This window comes from Lycorma delicatula, chromosome 10, assembly GCF_047948215.1.
Source record: "Lycorma delicatula isolate Av1 chromosome 10, ASM4794821v1, whole genome shotgun sequence".
Taxonomy (NCBI): Eukaryota; Metazoa; Arthropoda; class Insecta; order Hemiptera; family Fulgoridae; genus Lycorma; species Lycorma delicatula.
The window spans coordinates 72507385-72526859 of record NC_134464.1 but is presented as its reverse complement, the minus strand read 5'-3'; the positions used below and the strand labels follow the sequence as shown (position 1 = coordinate 72526859).

Genomic DNA, 19475 nt, shown 5'->3' with positions numbered 1-19475 from the left:
TATCTTGAAAAAGAAATTAGCCAAAAATGTTCACCTCTTCCTAGAAAATTACAATCTTCTTTATTTAGAATTATGGTTGTATCTGTATTTTTTAACAATTTATAATTTTTATTACTACTTAGAAATTATTTCTTGAAAATTAATTTTACCTTAATGATTCCTCTTCAGTATCGGTGCCTGAAAATGAAAAAAAAAAATGGTTTTGCAATTTCAAATTTTTAATTTTCAAACTTTTTTTATTAAATAATAAAGTCACTAAAATAACTTATTACCTCTCCACCGATGGAAGAGTTTTCAAATTTTAAAATCGGATTTAATTTATTTAAAATCAAATTTAGGAAACATAATCATTAAAAAAAAGCCCCCTGATGCATGAGTCCCAAATTTGCAAAAATTTGAAAACATATTTTCGTAATTCTGATTCTAATACAATAATATTAAATTTTTTTTGTTATTGCTTTATTTCGTTGAATATCTTGACACCAGAAATAAAAATTAAAAGATTTATATGTAATCAAAAAAGTAACTTTATATTTAAAAATTCTTTTTTTTATAGTCGCATCAACAATGACAGGCATTAGTAACTTATCAGGTAGTCTTGAACAAGCTCAGGCTGACCATTCCTAAGATGCATGATTAACTGGAACCCAACCACCAAAGGACACCGGTATCCACGATCTAGTATACAAATCCGAAAAAATTGCTGCCTTTATTAGGATTTGAACCTGAGAACTGTCGACTTCGAAATCAGCTGATTTGCGATGACGAGTTCACCACTAGACCAACCCGGTGGATCAGGTTATTAACCTCTATTTTTCTGTTTAGCCTCCGGAACTACTGTAAAGTATTACTTCAGAGGTGAATGAAGATGATATGTATGAATGTAAATGAAGTGTAGTCTTGAACAAACTCAGGTCAACCATTCCTAAGATGGTTAATTGGAACCCAACCGCCAAAGAACACCGGTATTCATGATTTAGTATACAAATCCGAATAAAAGCAACTACCTTTATTGGGATTTGAACCTGAGAACTTCAACCTCGAAATCAGCTGATTTACAACGAGTTTTTTTTACACATCTTTAGTCCCCCCCCCCCCCCGGAGCTGTAGACACAATTAAGCATAAACTCAGCTTCGGGGGTTGCCTTCGCCTCAAACTACCTCGGAAGGACACAAGGCCCCGCCTAGTCAACCGGGACTCGGTCTTTTTGCATGCTATGGCTGAAATGAAAAGTTCCCAAAAGGGAACTCTCCTCCGGGATTCTGGTCTTGACGCCTTGCCTCTTGGGGAACCCCAAAAGGGATCTCCCACCAAGACTGCGGTCTTACTATTCTCCCAACGGCATCTCAAAGGAGTCCCCCACCCGATCATTGAAGATGGACGACCGAAGCCTCCCACCCCTTCCGACGACGAGTTTACCTACCAATAGACCAACCCGGCGGGTTAATTTGTTTTTAACAAGATTAAAATTTATTGACATTTTTTTAATTTTTGGAAAAAAAACAAAAAAATAATTGCACCGTTCAACTTTCATTAAGTCCTTTTCAACCATTAAGTTTTTATTTTTTTGTTTTTATTTATGTCAATACGTATAAAATTAGAAAAGAAATATTTTTATGTAAAATGTGAAAAAAAGAATTCATAATTTTAGTTACAATTTCAATAAAAGGAATTATTTTATCATAAAGATATAAATAGAGCTAAAAATGATTGAAAGTTTTTTTTAAAAAATGAATTGCAAAATTTGACCGGCTTTTTTAAAGGAAAGTGATGATCTGTTATGATATTAATTTGAAATTTAAATTTTAGTACCGAAAAACGGAACCAAACCGAGTAAAAACTTATCTCAAAATGTTTTCAATCATCCTGCGTTCATCCTCATTGTACAGTGTTGCTATTTACATATTATTAACAGTCTCTCTGACGCTGGTGTTTTTAGTTTTTATTGATTGATTTATTTACTTTCATTAAAAAATTAACGTTATAATAATACATATATATTCTTATGCCAATGTTTCCACTCTTCTGAAACTGTTTTCATGTATTATTTTTAATTTACCACATTAATACATATATGTATTAAGTACAATTTGCTTTCAGATAACTAAATATAAAATTATTACAAAATTAGAAAAATATATATTTTTGTAACGCAATTTACTAAATAGAAATAGATTTAATAATCTTTTTTATTAATTTCTATCAAATGGAAATTAATTTCCCGAAAAAACAGAGCTTGTCTTCGTCGGCGATTTTTTATTACTTTCATGCCAATTAAAAAAAAAAAAATAAATAAAAAATTTTTATGAGCCATAATTAAAGATTGTAGGCAGTTTGATATAAGACAACAGTCAACTACTGAAAAGCTTTTTTCTTAAAATTGATATACAACTCAAGCCAGCATCACTAGAAAAAAAATTAGTATTGATGTACTTTCTCTGCTGCGTTCTTAACTAAGCCGAATACATTTAGGCACATCAGCAAACCAACGCATGGAAATGTAGATGGTATTCAATTATATCATTTTAGTTTCATTCATAGGAAAATTTATTACAGGAATTGGCTGTTCATTAACTATAATTACTGGAATAGAAAATAATTTTCTGACTAGTGTTTCTTGTCTCTCAGGTAAGTACTCATCTTAGTCCTCAGTTAACATAAGAAAAGATAAGATCAGATCATATAACATAAAACGATCAATTAACTTATCCCCTATTATAGAAAAGCAATGAATTACATGCAGTAAAACAACTCAATTCGAGAAATAAAAATGGTAATAAAATGTAACAACAATTTTATTGCTATTATTAAACGATAATTGTTATAAAAATGGTTATTTTTCAAGTTTTATCTAAGAAACTAAATTGTCAAGTATAAAGTAAAATGAAACATTAATATAAAATCCGACATTAGCTCCCACAAAAAAAAAAAACTTCTGTACAGAACTGTGCAAGAAGACCGACTTTACGTTTCAGTGACTACGTAACAGTGAGTGCCCTCACTGTTACGCCCTCACTGTTACGCGTAACAGTGAGGGCACTCACTGTTACGTAGTCAGAAACGCACTGATTTTTAGAATACAACGTGCTACATAGCTCGAATAACCAGTAGACCCTTCACTGCGACTCAATGCATAAGCGCGTATGAAAAATACACCACTACACAGTCTATATAACATCACCGTTTTTTTATGTTAAATTGAGGTAACTCAAGAACAACCCAACCAATCTTCATAAAATATTTACATGCACAATTTCAGATAGATTAACAGATTATACGTAAATTTCAATGAACTTGATCAATTAGTTTTGGAGATTTTCTATCTATCTCTCTGATTTCAAACAGAATTATCCCTCTATATTTCTTTATCATACGATGAATTGAAAATTAGTTTGGTAAATTCTTACACGGCAACAGCAATTGAAAAGTTTCTTGGTAAAACACAAAAGATTTAGCTGTTAAATAATTTTCTATTATAAAAATCCTTTTTTTCATGTTCAAAACAATTTCTTTTCTATAAAAAAACAAAGATAACCAAAAATAACTAACTGGTCAAAAAGAAGAAAGAAAATTATATCAGCTGATTATAAAACAATAACAATAAATAGTGCTGTCAACTTCTACATCCGAAATTATTGTATTCACTTTTCTAAAAAAAATTTAACTTGGTTTGCGTTTTAAAACAAACACCCAATGTATGTATGTATGTGTGTGTATGTATATATATATATATATAATATATACTATTGTATAAAGAGTGAGAGGGTTTTTTTTGTTCGGGATAAACAAAAAACTGCTCGATAAATCGCACCAAATTTTTACCCATGTTTCTTAGCGTAACTGAAAATGGTTTTTAGATATATTTCATCTTGAAAAATCTCGAAAAAAAATACTTTAAAAAGTTGAGTTAATGAACTGTGAACTGCGAGTCTCTGTTACTGTGTGATCTGGTTTTGAACTGAATGATTCGAATCAATCAAATGAATAATATTACAAAAATAATAAAATTAAATTTACGTTAAATAAAATAATATTAAATAAATTTAAAAACTTTCTCTTTAACAATATTGGTCTTACCGTGGAGACTGCGTGTGAGGCTAGAGTGGTGAGGTATGAGAGCACCTCGTGGGAGGTTAGAGCAATCATTACCATCAACTGGTAACAAACGGGGTGCCACTGGGACGCTGTTTTGGGAGGTGCAATGGGATGTTCTTATAATATCTCTGCAAACAATCGTCTGATTTTCAACAGTCAAACGGGGTATTTGTTAGAAGGTTGAAGGCTAACATTTGCATGCATTAGTTACAATCTCGGTTTAACAGTTAATGTATTCGGAAATGTATATATATATATATATATATATATATATATATATATACACACATACATACATTTATTTATTTAATTTAATTTTTTTTTTGTATTTGAGCCCCTTTATAAATAGTTTCATTTAAAATTTGATCTTTGTTTTTTTTATTTGGCTTTAATATTATAATGGCTTTAAGGCCTATATATATATATATATATATATATATATATATATATATATATATATATATTCTTTATTTCTTCGCCCCCAAGGGTGACGTTGTGAATTAAATATATTCATTAAGGAAAAAATAGATTAATTCTTTTACTTCTTTAATATATTTTTGCTACCACGGCAAAGAAATAAGTTATGAATTTTCGCCTTCTGTGTGTAATACTATTATTCTGTTTTTTGTAATTTAGATTATTTTTCAGGTTTCTATAAAGCCTGAATACTATAATTAATATTTATCAGTATTATACTCACAACCATTAAGTGTGGGGGTTCAGGGGGTGGAGTCCTCTGGGTAGATGGGAATGGTGAACGAGCAAACTCTGCGGCCATGGGATAGATCCCTTGGACACGGGATGCCTAAAGAATCTCCCTATTTGGCTCTGGGATTCGCCTGGGCTGACCTGAGCCCCGAGGGTCCAGACCGGCTAGAATATATATGTGTGTGTGTGTGTGTAAGGAAATTACATTTTAAGTGAATGGTATTTTCAAACTCCATATGCCTCACAACGAAAAAGAAAATTTATTGCCCCCCCCCCCCCACCAATCAATTAACACCATGCGGCCGAATGTAATACCGTATTTTTGCCATCATCTTTTCTTAAATTAAAATTATGAGCTATGAAAAACCATTTTTTTTCATAATATTTATATGTGAAGAAAAATCTGCTCTTTCGCATTATTTATTATTAATAATTCCTTCTATACTTCCATTCATTTTCTTTCTTAATTTTAGTAGAATGTTAATTTAAGCAATCAGTTTACAGAAGGTTAAATAATATCAGATCGACTATCACATAATATAGTACGTTTAAATCCAATTAAAATGATATACACTTCCAAATCAGCTGATTTGGAAGTCGAGAGTTCCAGCGTTCAAGTCTTATTAAAGGCAGTTACTTTTACACGGATTTGAATCCTAGATTCGTGGATACCGGTGTTCTTTGGTAGTTGGGTTTCAATTAACCACACATCTCAGGAATGGTCGAACTGAGACTACACAAGACTACACATCATTTAAACACTCATACATATCATCCTCTGAAGTAATACCTGAATGGTAATTGCCGGAGACTAAACAGGAAAAATGATATATAAATTTACCTAGATTTAACTTTCCATGATATAAGTTTTCTTTAGTCGTTGGGGTTCAGTTAGCTAATTTATATCAAGAAGGAACTTCATGATAGAAAAGTACCAACTAAAGAATTTTAATTCATTGTACGGCTGATTGTATAACTATAATCTCAAAGTATGTTAATTGTGTTTCATATATTAATTATAAGAAGTATAATTTCAAAGCTAAATAATAAATTCTATTCTTAGTTGAAGGTCAAAATTGTTTAATCACAAAACGTGTGTCTGAGTAAAATAAAATTATCTAAGTAACTGGTATTTTAAAAATGTTTTCTTAATTATGTGATGAACTCACTAGTTTATCCATACTAAGTACGAATTTATAGTTGTCATTTATGCCGTATAGAATTATACAAATAAATAATATTAAAAAAATAAATAAAGTGCAGTACTAAAGTAATAGAATATAACAAACTACAAGGTCATCAAGTCATATTTTACTTATTTCTTTGCAATCTTAATATTCTTAAAACTAAGTTATTTTTCAAAAAACCTGTTTAATATTATTATTCTACAGTGTAAAGGAATATTTTAAATAGATAAAAATACTTATTTTTATAACAATACTGATATTATCATAAGGAAACATGGGGGTAAAATTAATAGCAAGTTCTTTTATATTACTTAATAATATAAAAATAATTAATCACTTGCCTATAAAGCTCTGGAATTTACTTCGATCACTTCGGCAAATAAATTTTACAATAAAATAATCCCTCGCATGCCATATGAAAAACAGATTGAATTACGATCAACCAAGGAGTGATATAAAAAAAAAGAGCTGACCTAACAATCAATGAGATATATTGGAAAAAAATTAAATAAAAAATCCTTAAAAGAGTTAAAAAAACAATTTTTACTTAAAATTGAAAATTAGGCAAATTAATTATTAATTAACTAAACGAGAAATTAATGAAAAAAATAAATAAATAAATGACAAATAAATAATACTTCCGAAACAGTATTATAAAATAAGTGCATAAAACATTTACGTACTCATTTTTATATAAAAAGGTTAAAAAAATATAATATCAAATGTTTTCGTTTTAGGAAACCTTAATTAGAACAGAAAGTTAGCTTAAAAACATCTAAGCGATTGAAATCTTTAACTAAGATTACGTACCATAATCTAATGAACGCTTTGTACATTATTGAACAAGGTAAAAATTTATTTTTAAAAAGATAAATCTTTAAGCCAATAAAACCGTTATCCCTATCAAGAAAAAACAGATACCAAAGTATCGGATGTCCATCTCAGCTGTTAATAACAAAAATTAAAAGAGTTAGAGCCAACAAATAAAAACCCGATTATATATTTTTTAGAGATGGGGAATAAATTTTAAAAATAATTTTTCCAAAAATACTCATATATAGGTTAACCTTAACAAATTTGCTTAAATAAAATTTTCTCTGAAACTTACTAATGACATACTATGTCCACTTAGCCACTAATTTATTTTTTATTTTTTTGTCTTCAGTCATTTGACTGGTTTGATGCAGCTCTCCAAGATTCCCTATCTAGTGCTAGTCGTTTCATTTCAGTATACCCTGTACATCCTACATCCCTTACAATTTGTTTTACATATTCCAAACGTGGCCTGCCTACACAATTTTTCCTTTCTACCTGTCCTTCCAATATTAAAGCGACTATTCCAGGATGCCTTAGTATGTGGCCTATAAGTCTGTTTCTTCTTTTAAGTATATTTTTCCAAATGCTTCTTTCTTCATCTATTTGCGGCAATACCTCTTCATTTCTCATTTTATCCACCCATCATATTTTTAACATTCTCCTATAGCACCACATTTCAAAAGCTTCTAATCTTTTCTTCTCAGATACTCCGATTGTCCAAGTTTCACTTCCATATAAAGCGACACTCCAAACATACACTTTCAAAAATCTTTTCCTGACATTTAAATTAATTTTTGATGTAAACAAATTATATTTCTTACTGAAGGCTCGTTTAGCTTGTGCTATTCGGCATTTTATATCGCTCCTGCTTCGTCCATCTTTAGTAATTTTACTTCCCAAATTACAAAATTCTTCTACCTCCGTAATCTTTTCTCCTCCTATTTTCACATTCAGTGGTCCATCTTTGTTATTTCTATTACATTTCATTACTTTTGTTTTGTTCTTGTTTATTTTCACGCGATAGTTCTTGCGTAGGACTTCATCTATGCCGTTCATTGTTTCTTCTAACTCCTTTTTACTCTCGGCTAGAATTACTATATCATTAGCAAATCGTAGCATCTTTATCTTTTCATCTTGTTCTGTTACTCCGAATCTAAATTGTTCTTTAACATCATTAACTGCTAGTTCCATGTAAAGATTAAAAAGTAACGGAGATAGGGAACATCCTTGTCAGACTCCCTTTCTTATTACGGCTTCTTTCTTATGTTCTTCAATTGTTACTGTTGCTGTTTGGTTCCTGTACATGTTAGCAATTGTTCTTCTATCTCTGTATTTGAAACCTAATTTTTTTAAAATGCTGAACATTTTATTCCAGTCTACGTTATCGAATGCCTTTTCTAAGTCTATAAACGCCAAGTATGTTGGTTCGTTTTTCTTTAATCTTCCTTCTACTATTAATCTGAGGCCTAAAATTGCTTCCCTTGTCCCTATACTTTTATTCTAATTTATTTAGAGCAGTTTTTTGGCTGGGTGCGATTTTGGAATAAAAGTTTTCGGGAATATTAGTTTTTAATTGTTAAAAGATGTGCCTAAGAAAAATAATACCTTAATTAGGCGAAATCTTGAGATACTGAGAGTGACCTTGCTCTATGCCTCACCACCATGATCTTTTAAGTTGGAAATTTAATAGCATCATCATCCCATATGTAGATGTAATCTGACCGAGTTTGGTCAAACATCTAGAGATATATGGTGATTTACGGTGCGACGCCTAATACCGAACACACACACAGGAAAATCCGGATAATTTTCATCCATTTTTTTTGAGTTCCTTAGATGTCAAAACGTAAAGATTCGGTGAAAACCTGCAATGCCCAGAATAGACCGATTACCATTCTTTCCCTTCTATAGCTGTAGCGTTAGGCGGGAAAGTAAAAAAAAAAGATTATTTATATAGTATTATAACCTATAATGTTACCATTATAGGTAACAAATTTGTTTTAAATAAGTTATCTCTAAAATGCATCTGAAGAAAATTGAGATTTTCCGCAATATTACCCACCCTCCTGAACGAATGTAAAAAACAAAATATGATCAATGCCCTATATATATATAGAAATATTTGGGCCAAATTTGAATAAAATTGGTTCGATCAATCCTGATAAATAAGGCTAAAAGCACTGCGATATTTTTCTTGGTCTAGATGTACTAGTTGGACGCTAAAACGTAAAGATTTGTAAAAAAACGCAATTTTTGATGCGATCATCATACTTTCTACTTTAATATACCTATTCTAGCTATTTTCTCCGAGAAAATAAAATATTTAAGAAAAGGGGTAAACATATATTGTTCTTATAATAGAAAACGTTCACAAAAAGATTTTAGATGAGTATTACTTTTATTAGATATTGTTCCTCCATTATTTTTGAACAATGAAGTTTTTCCATTGTTATAAAAATTATATCTTTTTTAACCTTCGGGATCATCGCTAGTTATTTTTTCAGAGGAAGAGATGAATGATAATTTTTCTAGCGTGTGGTATTTTTATACCATGGTTATTTTATTTTATTTTTGTGCATGGTATTTATGCCTGACCGGGATTCGAATCCGGGAACTCCGGATGAAAGGCCGAAATGCTACCACTCGCGCCACGGAGGCCGGTATGTCTTTTAGTTTGACCTATGTATACTATATTTCTGTTAAAATCTTTACAAATCAATTTATGAATGGGCCACTTTTTCGGTAGATTTAGTTTTATTTTTTAGAGATTTCTATATGTAGACGGTCAATTGGCTACGGTAACGTTAAATTGTGATTGTATTTTAAATCGCTGCTTTATTCAGGGAAATATGAAATTTTTGCCCATGTTTTCTCAGAGCCTGTTCTTTTATTATTTCTGAAGCAAGGTTGTTTAGTTGTATTTGCTAAAGTTTATGACGATTCTTTTCTGTATATTGTCAAAGCTTTCTTTTAAGTAACCATTTAACTCGTCTGTATTTTTAATAAAATTCATTCTCTGAAATAAACTTTCAGATCTAGTGACACCGGTTGCTTTAAACTATCGCATTTTAAAAGCTGCTTTATATGTTGCACATGATGAAAAATAATAATGATATACTTGTATGTATAAGCTAGTTTTAAATTCTCAGTAAAAACTTTCCAAAATTGTTTTTGAACTTTGTCTATTTTGTCAACTTAACCTAAGATTTTCTGCATATCACCGGTTAAGACTTAATATGCAGAATCATTCATCAAGAATGTAAACTGCACACATTACAATTAGAATACATGTAAATTATGTTAAAATTAGAAAATAATATATACATTTGGCTTTTATAAATACAGAAGATTAAAATATCGATGATAGCCTAAAATTACCTGGAAACTGACCACAAAAATAGTTAATTTATAATTTTTATAACAATGGAGAAACTTCGTTGTTTAATAATAATGGAGGTCTAAAATCTAATAAAAGTTTTAAATACATATAACATTTTTTTGTGAAAGTTTTCTATTTATTACAAGAAAATTTTAACCCTTTAACCCTTTTTTTAAATATTTAACTTTCCCGAAGAATATAGCTACAACAGTTATATTAAAGTGGAATGTATGGCGACCGTGTCAAAAATGTGGAATCAGGTTTTTTTTTCAAATCTCTGTTTGTTTTATTCAAAGAAACTGGACATGTACTAATGAAAATAAAGAACAAAGTCCAATATAATTATACGTTCGGAAATGCTTCCTATAGCGAGTTCCGGCTGGAGAAAGATTTCGCCCTAATTTCTGTGCCTTCGGTAAAATTAAGTCACTATAATTCTTCGAACTCAAATTTGGGTAAGTTTAGTAGTTTTATATGAAATCTGACGTGAAAAATGGGAAAAAATTAGGTACCAGAACTATATTTTTAGTAGTTTTCGAGAAATCTGGGGTAAAAGACAAATAAATGGGGTCGAAAAACACACTGTTTTCTGTTTCGCGGAGTTACTTTGTTAACAAGTTAAGTAAACGATATATATATGAAAATAGTCTTAAAATGCCTACCCTAATACCCTATTCCTTAAAAATAGAGACTAATAAATAGCATGAATTATCAACTAAAGAAACAAAGAATTAAAAAACCAAATCAAATAACAAGAAAATCTAATGTCTTAAAGTCGAAAATCATTATTTCCTTAAATAATTTTCTACGCAAGCAGCATGTGCCAGGGTTTGCTTTAAAATATTAAATAATTTCAGAGACGGGGAATATTGAACATTTTTTTTTTTCGACAATTAACTACTAAATTGTCCATCTGTTTATATTATAACCAGATGATATGACAAAATTTATTTAGACAATTGTAATATAATATACTACAAATTAATATTCTAATTGAAAAGCAAAAATATTGTCAATAAGAGTTGGGGATAGTGTTCAAAGGTTAACAGTGTTAATTTATATCAGTTAAATTTAATTTAACCAACTTCAAAAAAGAAGTTCTTAATTAAATTCGTATTTTTTTTATGCATGATGACGTCAGTGTGAACAGTAAAAAAAATCAATCACTGAGGATGGTTGCAATGTATTGAAATATTTTTTTAAAAATGGTTATTATACAGTCTGGCTCAGTTTATTATCGAAAAATTTTATATTTTTAAATTAAATATAATTATTTTTAAACTTGGTCGTATAGTTACAATAATTAATATTATGTAAATGTACCCCTGGTGGTCTAGTAGTAAATTTCGTATAAATAACTTGAATGAATGGATATTAAGAAATAAGAATTATTGGTGTGAATAGAAATCTAGATCAATTTATTTTTTTTTTCCTGGTATTGCTTAAGGCAGGATTCTTCCAGCGTAATAATATTTATAGTCTAATATAATTCTGATATTCAAAATCAGTTCTGCGTGAAAATACAAGAAATTGAAAATGATTCAAAATAATAAAATTAAAAATATTTATGCAACGTACACTTTATTATAAAGAATATAAGTAATCGGCAAAACGTATTAATTTAAAATGAATTATGTAATGTAACATTATAACATAGTATTAATATAATAATATTTTATAAAATTATGAAATAAAAGTGAAACAAAATTTAGTAATCAATACTAACTGAAATACAAATAATTTATAAAATAAATCTGTTTATTATTAATCTCTCCGCTCAGTCAAAAGTGATGAAACTTCACGAAAATTTAAACTTACACAGCCGGTTCAATGTAACTAAGAAACGAACCGGACCGTAACAAAATAACATACGTTTCTGGTGCGCTAACATAAGATAACATGTCAACAGTAACATGCTGACACCAGCCAGTAAGAGATAGAAATCCGCTGTACTATGACGCGTATGTCCGTGGTCAGCAGATTGCATGTATGTAGAGACCACGCGCTTGCAAGTCTTCAGCATTGAACGTGTTAAAACAGTAAAATAATTTTTAAACTAAAATTGAAACTACTAAGAAAATAAAAAAAGCTAAGAAAACTTGAAAATTAAGATTAAAAAATACTAAGTATTTTCACGTTGTAGAAAGCAAAATTACCGTACTCTCAGTAGTAATGTCTACTTCGTTTTAGGTAGATTTCATAAGAATATTACCTATTGTATATATATATAATAATTCAAATTCCAGAAAATATCGACTTATCTTCGCGTTTCACATCCCCCAGACCCCAAAACCAGCATCAGCTCAAAAGTTTATTTATGTATATATATATTTCACTTTCTTGTGGACACGATAACTGCTGTAATTTTGTGCCAATCACTTTTAAATTGTTCCTTAAAAATAACTCGTCCCAAAATCTCGATCGTGTTCGTTAAAGGCCAAAATCATGGGGGTGAAAATGGGGGGGGGGGCTTTTTCGAAAAAATAATATCCCTATAATTTTCTTAAGTAAAATATCGAATTAGTTTAAAGTTCTTACTATTCTGTGGATAAGGGCCTAACACTTACGTAGGTAAATTTTTTTTATGTTATCAACCATTGGCCCACGGGGTTAAAAGAATGGGGCTTCAAATACAAAAAAGAATCATACCTACATTAATAGGCACATAGGCACAGTATCGAATCGGTTTAAAGTGGTCGTTAGTCCTCTTTAAATTACCTAAAAATTAAGTTTTTGATATGATCAACTCTGACGGCAAGGAATGGCCAAAATATTTCTGGAATTGTAAAAAGCTGGGGCAGGCCGTATGCTAAATGTGAGAAACTTTTTTCACATGCAACCATTAAGTAAATTTGAAGCGTTTCTTAATTTTAAGGTGGAAATATTTTTTATCCCGTATTTACCACCGATAAAATCTGCCTCCGCCTTCCGGCGTGCGCGAAAGGAATTTTTTCATTTTTTAAAAATTTTATTTTAAAGAAAATGATATTGTCTGTATGTTTATTTAGAGCCAGATTTCTAATAAGAGCGTTCTTTTTTATTCATTTGTAACTTCTTCTAAAATGTCTACCCACATTTCAAATAAAAATAAAACAAAAGATAAATATTAAAATATTTAAAAAAACGATTGCAAAAAAATAACATTTATTCTTATAATTATACAGAATAGGAATATTATAATAATAATATTATAACTAATATTAAAATTTTACAATATTATAATTAAAACGGAATAATAAAATTAAATAGCGGGCGGATGAATATTTCGGATAAAAAATTTATATACAGTATACATTTTTTTTAAATTTTTTAATTTATTTGAAGATATTTATTATTTACATAGGCTATTAAACTCTCGGTACCAAAAAGATTGGAACGCGGGCTCATACATATAAATCGGTAAAGCCGTTGAGCTGCTACGATTAAACAAATATATATACATAAATATATATGCTAGGAGAAGACCAATCTGGTATCAGGAAAAGTGTAGGAACAAGGGAAGCAATTTTAGAGCTCAGATTAATAGTAGAAAGACGAGAAAAGAAAAAAAAACAACATTTATAGACTACAAAAAGGTATTTGAAAACGTAGACTGGAACAAAATGTTCACGATTGGAAAAATTAGAGTACAAGTATAGAGATAGAACAATCTGGAACATTTACAGGAATTAAACAGCAACAGTAATAATCGAAAAACATTAGAAAAACGTCAGTGCGTAATTTAAACGGGACAAAAATACGGTTTCTGCAAGATTCACATCAATAATATATGCGCAAAAAAATTTTCATAACGTTTAAAGAAAAAAAAAAAAAAAGTTAGGGGAGCCACCAGCCCCTCGACTGTAGGTAGCAACGTTGGTCGAACCGAACCTATATAAGTAACACTGCCGCTTGTCAAAATTAATCAGATGTTCTGGCCATATTGTTTCGTCATCATTACAATTCTTATACGAGCATTTTATAAAGTTGTATTCCTTATACATTTTGTTTAGATGTGACACAACGTGAACAAAAAGTACCACCTATCATTTATACTTACATAAGAATGCACAATTTTGTTTGTTAAACACTTTTACTAAATAAATGTGTACAAATCGTTCATTTTTCAGGTTGAGAATATCTTGTAGATAATTTCAAATTTTTTAATTAGAAATTATTTTATGTTCAGTAGAATACTTATTATTAAGCACTTGGTATGATGATCCATATATTTTAACAAGAGATAAAAATTAAAAAACATGACTGCCTAAAAAAACATTACCGACAAATATTGCTCTTTAATGTAGGATAAGCATAATTTTTTTTGGGCAAAGGTTTTTTTAGGGAGTCACTGCTTAGTGTGTTTTTGGTGGGAAACCTCAGACACCCAATAGTACAGGCTGCTAGGGAGTCTGACAGCAGGTTTTTCCTCCTCCCGCAGATAGGGGAAAAAAATATATATAGGATAATTAAAGGCGTGCGGGTGACAATTTTTAGTTTATGTTCAGTAGAATACTTATTACTAACCAGTTGCTATGATGATCCATATATATTAACAACAGATAAAAATTAAAAAAAAATGACTGACTGCCTAAAAAACATTGCTGACATATATTGCTCTTTATTATAGGATAGCCATGGTTTTTTTTTTTTGGGCAAACGTTTTTTTTAGTGAGCCACTGCTTAGTGTGTTTTTGGTGGGAAACCTCACACACCGAATAATACAGGCTGCTGGGGAGTCTGATAGCAGATTTTCCTCCTCCCGCAGATAGAGAAAAATATATATATAGGATAATAAAAGGCGTGCGGGTGACAATTTCGTATAGAGTATCATTTTTTAAAAATTTATTTAAACAGTTATATATATATAGCCTATGACACTCCCGGTAACGTAAGGATTCTAATTTCAAAATCGGTTCAGTCGTTCAGTTGCTACGGTGGAAGAAAAATACATACGTACACCCTAAATATATTACACTCATTTTAGGACAGTTCTGTAAAAGTATTAAAAGATGGAAAATTTTATTGAAAAAAAGCCGACCTCGCGTAACTTTGCGGGTTAGCTGACTACCGATGTCTTTGCCTTCGATAGAATGGTACTTAAGAGGAAAATTAGGTAGAAAATTTAAGATATAAGTCACGAATAATGTAAAGAATAGAGTTCTACACTTTAAGAAACATTTTGATGAACTGGACTTACGGTAACCGTATCGCTCACCTTAAAATCCGTCTCCACATCTTGTGTATTTAATTATTGTCTATTTAATTATTAGAATATAAACCACATTTAGTAGTATTTTTTAAAACTAAATTAAGATTATTTTAATTTTAAAAAGTATAAATTTATTTGACTAAAAACTGCATTTTTTAATTTTAAGAAATTTGTAACATTTTTCTGTTAATTTTGTTATTAATAAAAGTAGTTATTTTTTTTTTATCGTAATGTTTATGAAATAAATTTTGTCAGAATAAAATATTCTACACGTTTTGATAATAAACTTTACGCATTTATTAGACATTTAACAAACTTATTGTACTGTAAACCTAAAAATATGTTTTTCGTCACCGAATTTTTATGTTTTACGTAGGATTTTATGAAATCCGCAAAAAATATAGTGCTGGGACCTATTTTATTTGTTTTTCCAGGTCAAAATACTTAAAAAACCATCAAGTTTACTCCTAATATAATGAAATTTCACCGGGCAAATTGAATATAAGCGAAATTTTTCACAAACCGTAACTCGATAACAAAGCATTTTCAGATGTATGATTATGTGAACTTTTTCCTTATTTCACGCTTTGGAATCAGTTTCCAGATTATTTACCTTTTTTATTTGAATCATATATGTATATATATAGCCAGTTACACTCCTAGTAACGTAAGGATTCCAACGCGATGTAATAAAAAGAAATCGGTTCAGACGTTTAGCTGCTATAGTGGAACAAACATGCATACACCCTAAATACATTACACTCCTTTTTGGGCAGTCGTGTAATTAAAATAAAATTAATAATTAAACGTACTTTGAAAAAATAATTACTTTTTCTAATTTAAAAAAAGATTTTAAACAATATTTGGAAGTACCACCAATTAAATGTTCATATGTAAACTCTATTTTCTGTTTAATTTTAATTTGTTGTACTAAACAAATATTTTGTTATAATTAAGTTCTAGAAATTCAGTTATTAATATAATTTTTTTTGTAAATTTAAATATAAATATTAATTTTAAAAACAACTTGAGGGCATTCGTGTATTAGTACAACCTCAGAGTGAACTTGATTCGATGTAGACAATGGAAGTCATGTCCTAGTTGAGCCTGACTGAGCCTTTTCTTGAACACCACTCTAATTTATGACAGCTCTATCGTGCATATAACACGCCCGTGCTAAACTAGTCTGGACACCACTACAGTTGTTATATATATATATTTTTTTTTTTAATCTTTTTCCTTGTTTTATTGTTATTTTATATATATATATTTATTACTGGCCGGTCACTTTTGTTTTTATTGCTTTATTTTTTGATTATTAAAATACCACTGGCTCAGTGGGTAACCGAGCGTTCACTGGAAAAAGATAGTAAAGAAAGTACGAGATGCGTATAAATATAAAGAGAAAGAGAGAAAAGGTAGAATGAGAGAGCAAGATTACTAAATAAACGGGCGTTACGAATACCTACGCGAAAAAATATGCTATAAATGAATTTCAAAAGAACCAAGACGTACAGTGGAATAATTACGCATAATCCTACGATGTTTTATAATACAGGTTGCTGTTAAGCAGACAGACAGACAGATAGAACGACGGAAAGATTAAGTATTCTGCCAGATTTAGCAAATAGGTATTATTACGTACATGCCGCGTTAACACGATGAAGTACCTTTAAAAGATTTAATACACAAATGCCTACTTTGGTTATATAAGACACGTAAAATGAATAAATACTATTTTATAATAATGTTAGTATTTATAACATTTTTCTTCATACTGCAGTGATTTTAGTTATAATATTTATTTTTGCCTTCAATGACTGATTTAATGCGCTTTTCATTTCTTCCTGTCCTCCTGTAATCTTTTCATTGTAACATGCTTGATGTATCATTAATCATCAGTTATTAAGACACCATGGATGTTTTAATAAATTATTGTTTTAATTAGAATTTTACGAATGATTTTTTTTTGTATTCGAATAGCCTCAAACATTTTCATTAAATATTTCATCGACCCGTTTTACTTTAAAATTATTTTTGGAGATATACATTTCAAACATTTCCATTATTTTTATTTTATTTTTAACGATTTTTCGAAAAAAGTACGGTATTACTTTCGGTCGCATGATATTAGTGTTGGGTGGGGGGGTTGAAAATGAATTTTCTTGACTTTTGAGGTATGTAAAATACTATTCATTTAAAATAGGGGTTTTCTTATATATTTATAAGCCCGTGTATATTTAATGTCGAAAAAAAAAATTGAGGTTATATTGAATGTGTAGTGATGTATTTTTCATGTGCGCTTATGCAGTTAGTCACATTGGTGAGCGAATTAAAACTTGATGCGTATGTGTAGGGCTACTGGTTAATCGAATGTATAGGTCCATTGTACTCTGAAAAACAGTGCGTTTCTGACTGCGAAGTAATGAGGGCTTTAAAAACGAAAAGTCGGTCTTCTTGACCGACTTTTTTTGAATGTTGCTAAAATTCAACATCTCAAAAATAGATATTTTTAAAAAAAATATGTTTTTATAATTCCTAATTCTATGTATAATATTTTCCGATTTCCGTGGCGGAATGGTAGCGTCTTGGCCTTTCATCCGGAGGTGATGGGTTCGAATCCCGGTCAGGCATGGCATTTTTTATACGCTACAAATTTTCTTTTCCATATCCCACAAAGAAGTTTCAATCTTATGTGGCGATATCATCAAGCAAAAAAAAAAATTATTTTTTTATAGTTATTTTTACTTGTCCAGCCTTTACAGTCGGTTATGGACCTTGTATTTTTCCACAGTTTACCTTAAATAATCCGAGTTTCATTGTTAGGATTTAAACCAGTATATTTTATTTACAGGATGGACCCACCGACTTCACAGTTAACCTCAAGCAAAAAGGGAAGCAAAATTTTCTGAGGGGGTCTCCTTAACTTATTCAGTAGTCTTCTTTTGGGGGGCCGGACATTCGTCCACATCCTATACTATAAGGATAGGATTTTATGTTAAATGAAAAATTTTGTTCCATGAATTCCTCCGAACTGATTGTTAACTTTTCTTCATTTTTATGGGCGAAAAACGCTTTCGCTTATCACCCTGGAATAAATAGGCACCAATGTTAACTATCAACGATTTTCCCAACTTCACAGCTCAGTGATTACACTGACATATTCTTCTTCCTGAGATGATACAGGTTTAAAGGAATTTAAGGTTGTAGGAGCTAAAAGATTACCGCCGTATTCAGGACCATAGAAACTTTTCCCTCCCCTTAAAATTTGTTTTCAGTATTATCTTCTTTATACCATCCTTCCGGTTTTACTGGGACGGATGAGTAATTATATAAAATATTTTTTTCTCTCCTCACCAGACTGGTTTTACGTTAACCTATATTTCATTATATTCTACGCTAATCATGATTTTTGTATTTTTAATAATTGTATCTTCATGCAGTGTTTACCTTTTATATTTTCTTGTTTATTAGATTAATTAGCTTCGATTTTTCTTCTTTTTTTTTGTTTTAATCCCATCCCCCTAGGACCGGACCCGCCGCAGAAGCACACTCGGTCCTAGGGATGCCACTGCCTCTAACCTTCCGGGCGACCATGCCGAAGCCGACTATGCCGTCCCCGGCACGGGGTACCACCCGGTCAGCCGAGACTAGATCTTCTCAATTGCCTGACTCAAATCAGGGGTCCCCCAAGGAGGCTTCCTAACCGGGTCTCGGTCTTTATTTGGCTGCCTCAAATCAGAGGTACACCACACGGGAACTCCGATCGGGACTCGGTCTTTATACTACTCAACCCAGGAATCCCCGCTCACTCATCGGAAGTGCGATACCAGTTAGCTTCGACTGCCTTTACATAAAATCTTGGCAGTAATATTTTTTAACAATATCCTTCAAAAAAGAAAACCTTTTATTTAAAGTGATTTTTATCTTAGATAAATAGTTTATCGTAAAAGTTTTAGATGATTTGTTACTTTTAATGCATTATAGTTATGTGTATTTTATAAAAAATAATACATCCGTTCCTTCTTCGACAAAGTGATATGTAAGTTTTGTGTAAAAGGTCATATGTATGGACATAAAGATATTTAAATATACTTT

General features: G+C 30.4%; 1 protein-coding gene across 9 annotated transcripts in view; it reads right to left on the bottom strand.

Annotated features, from left to right (window-relative positions):
* LOC142331023 (uncharacterized) overlaps nucleotides 1-19475 on the bottom strand; it is a 735029-nt gene that overhangs the window by 446771 nt on the left and 268783 nt on the right. For 7 of the 9 annotated variants that reach the window (XM_075376598.1, XM_075376605.1, XM_075376600.1 and 4 more), the window contains one exon: nucleotides 150-177. The exons of the other annotated variants lie outside the window; for them this stretch is intronic. The gene's annotated coding sequence lies outside the window, so the exon portion shown is untranslated. The remainder of the gene's footprint in view (nucleotides 1-149; nucleotides 178-19475) is intronic. 9 annotated transcript variants of the gene reach the window in all.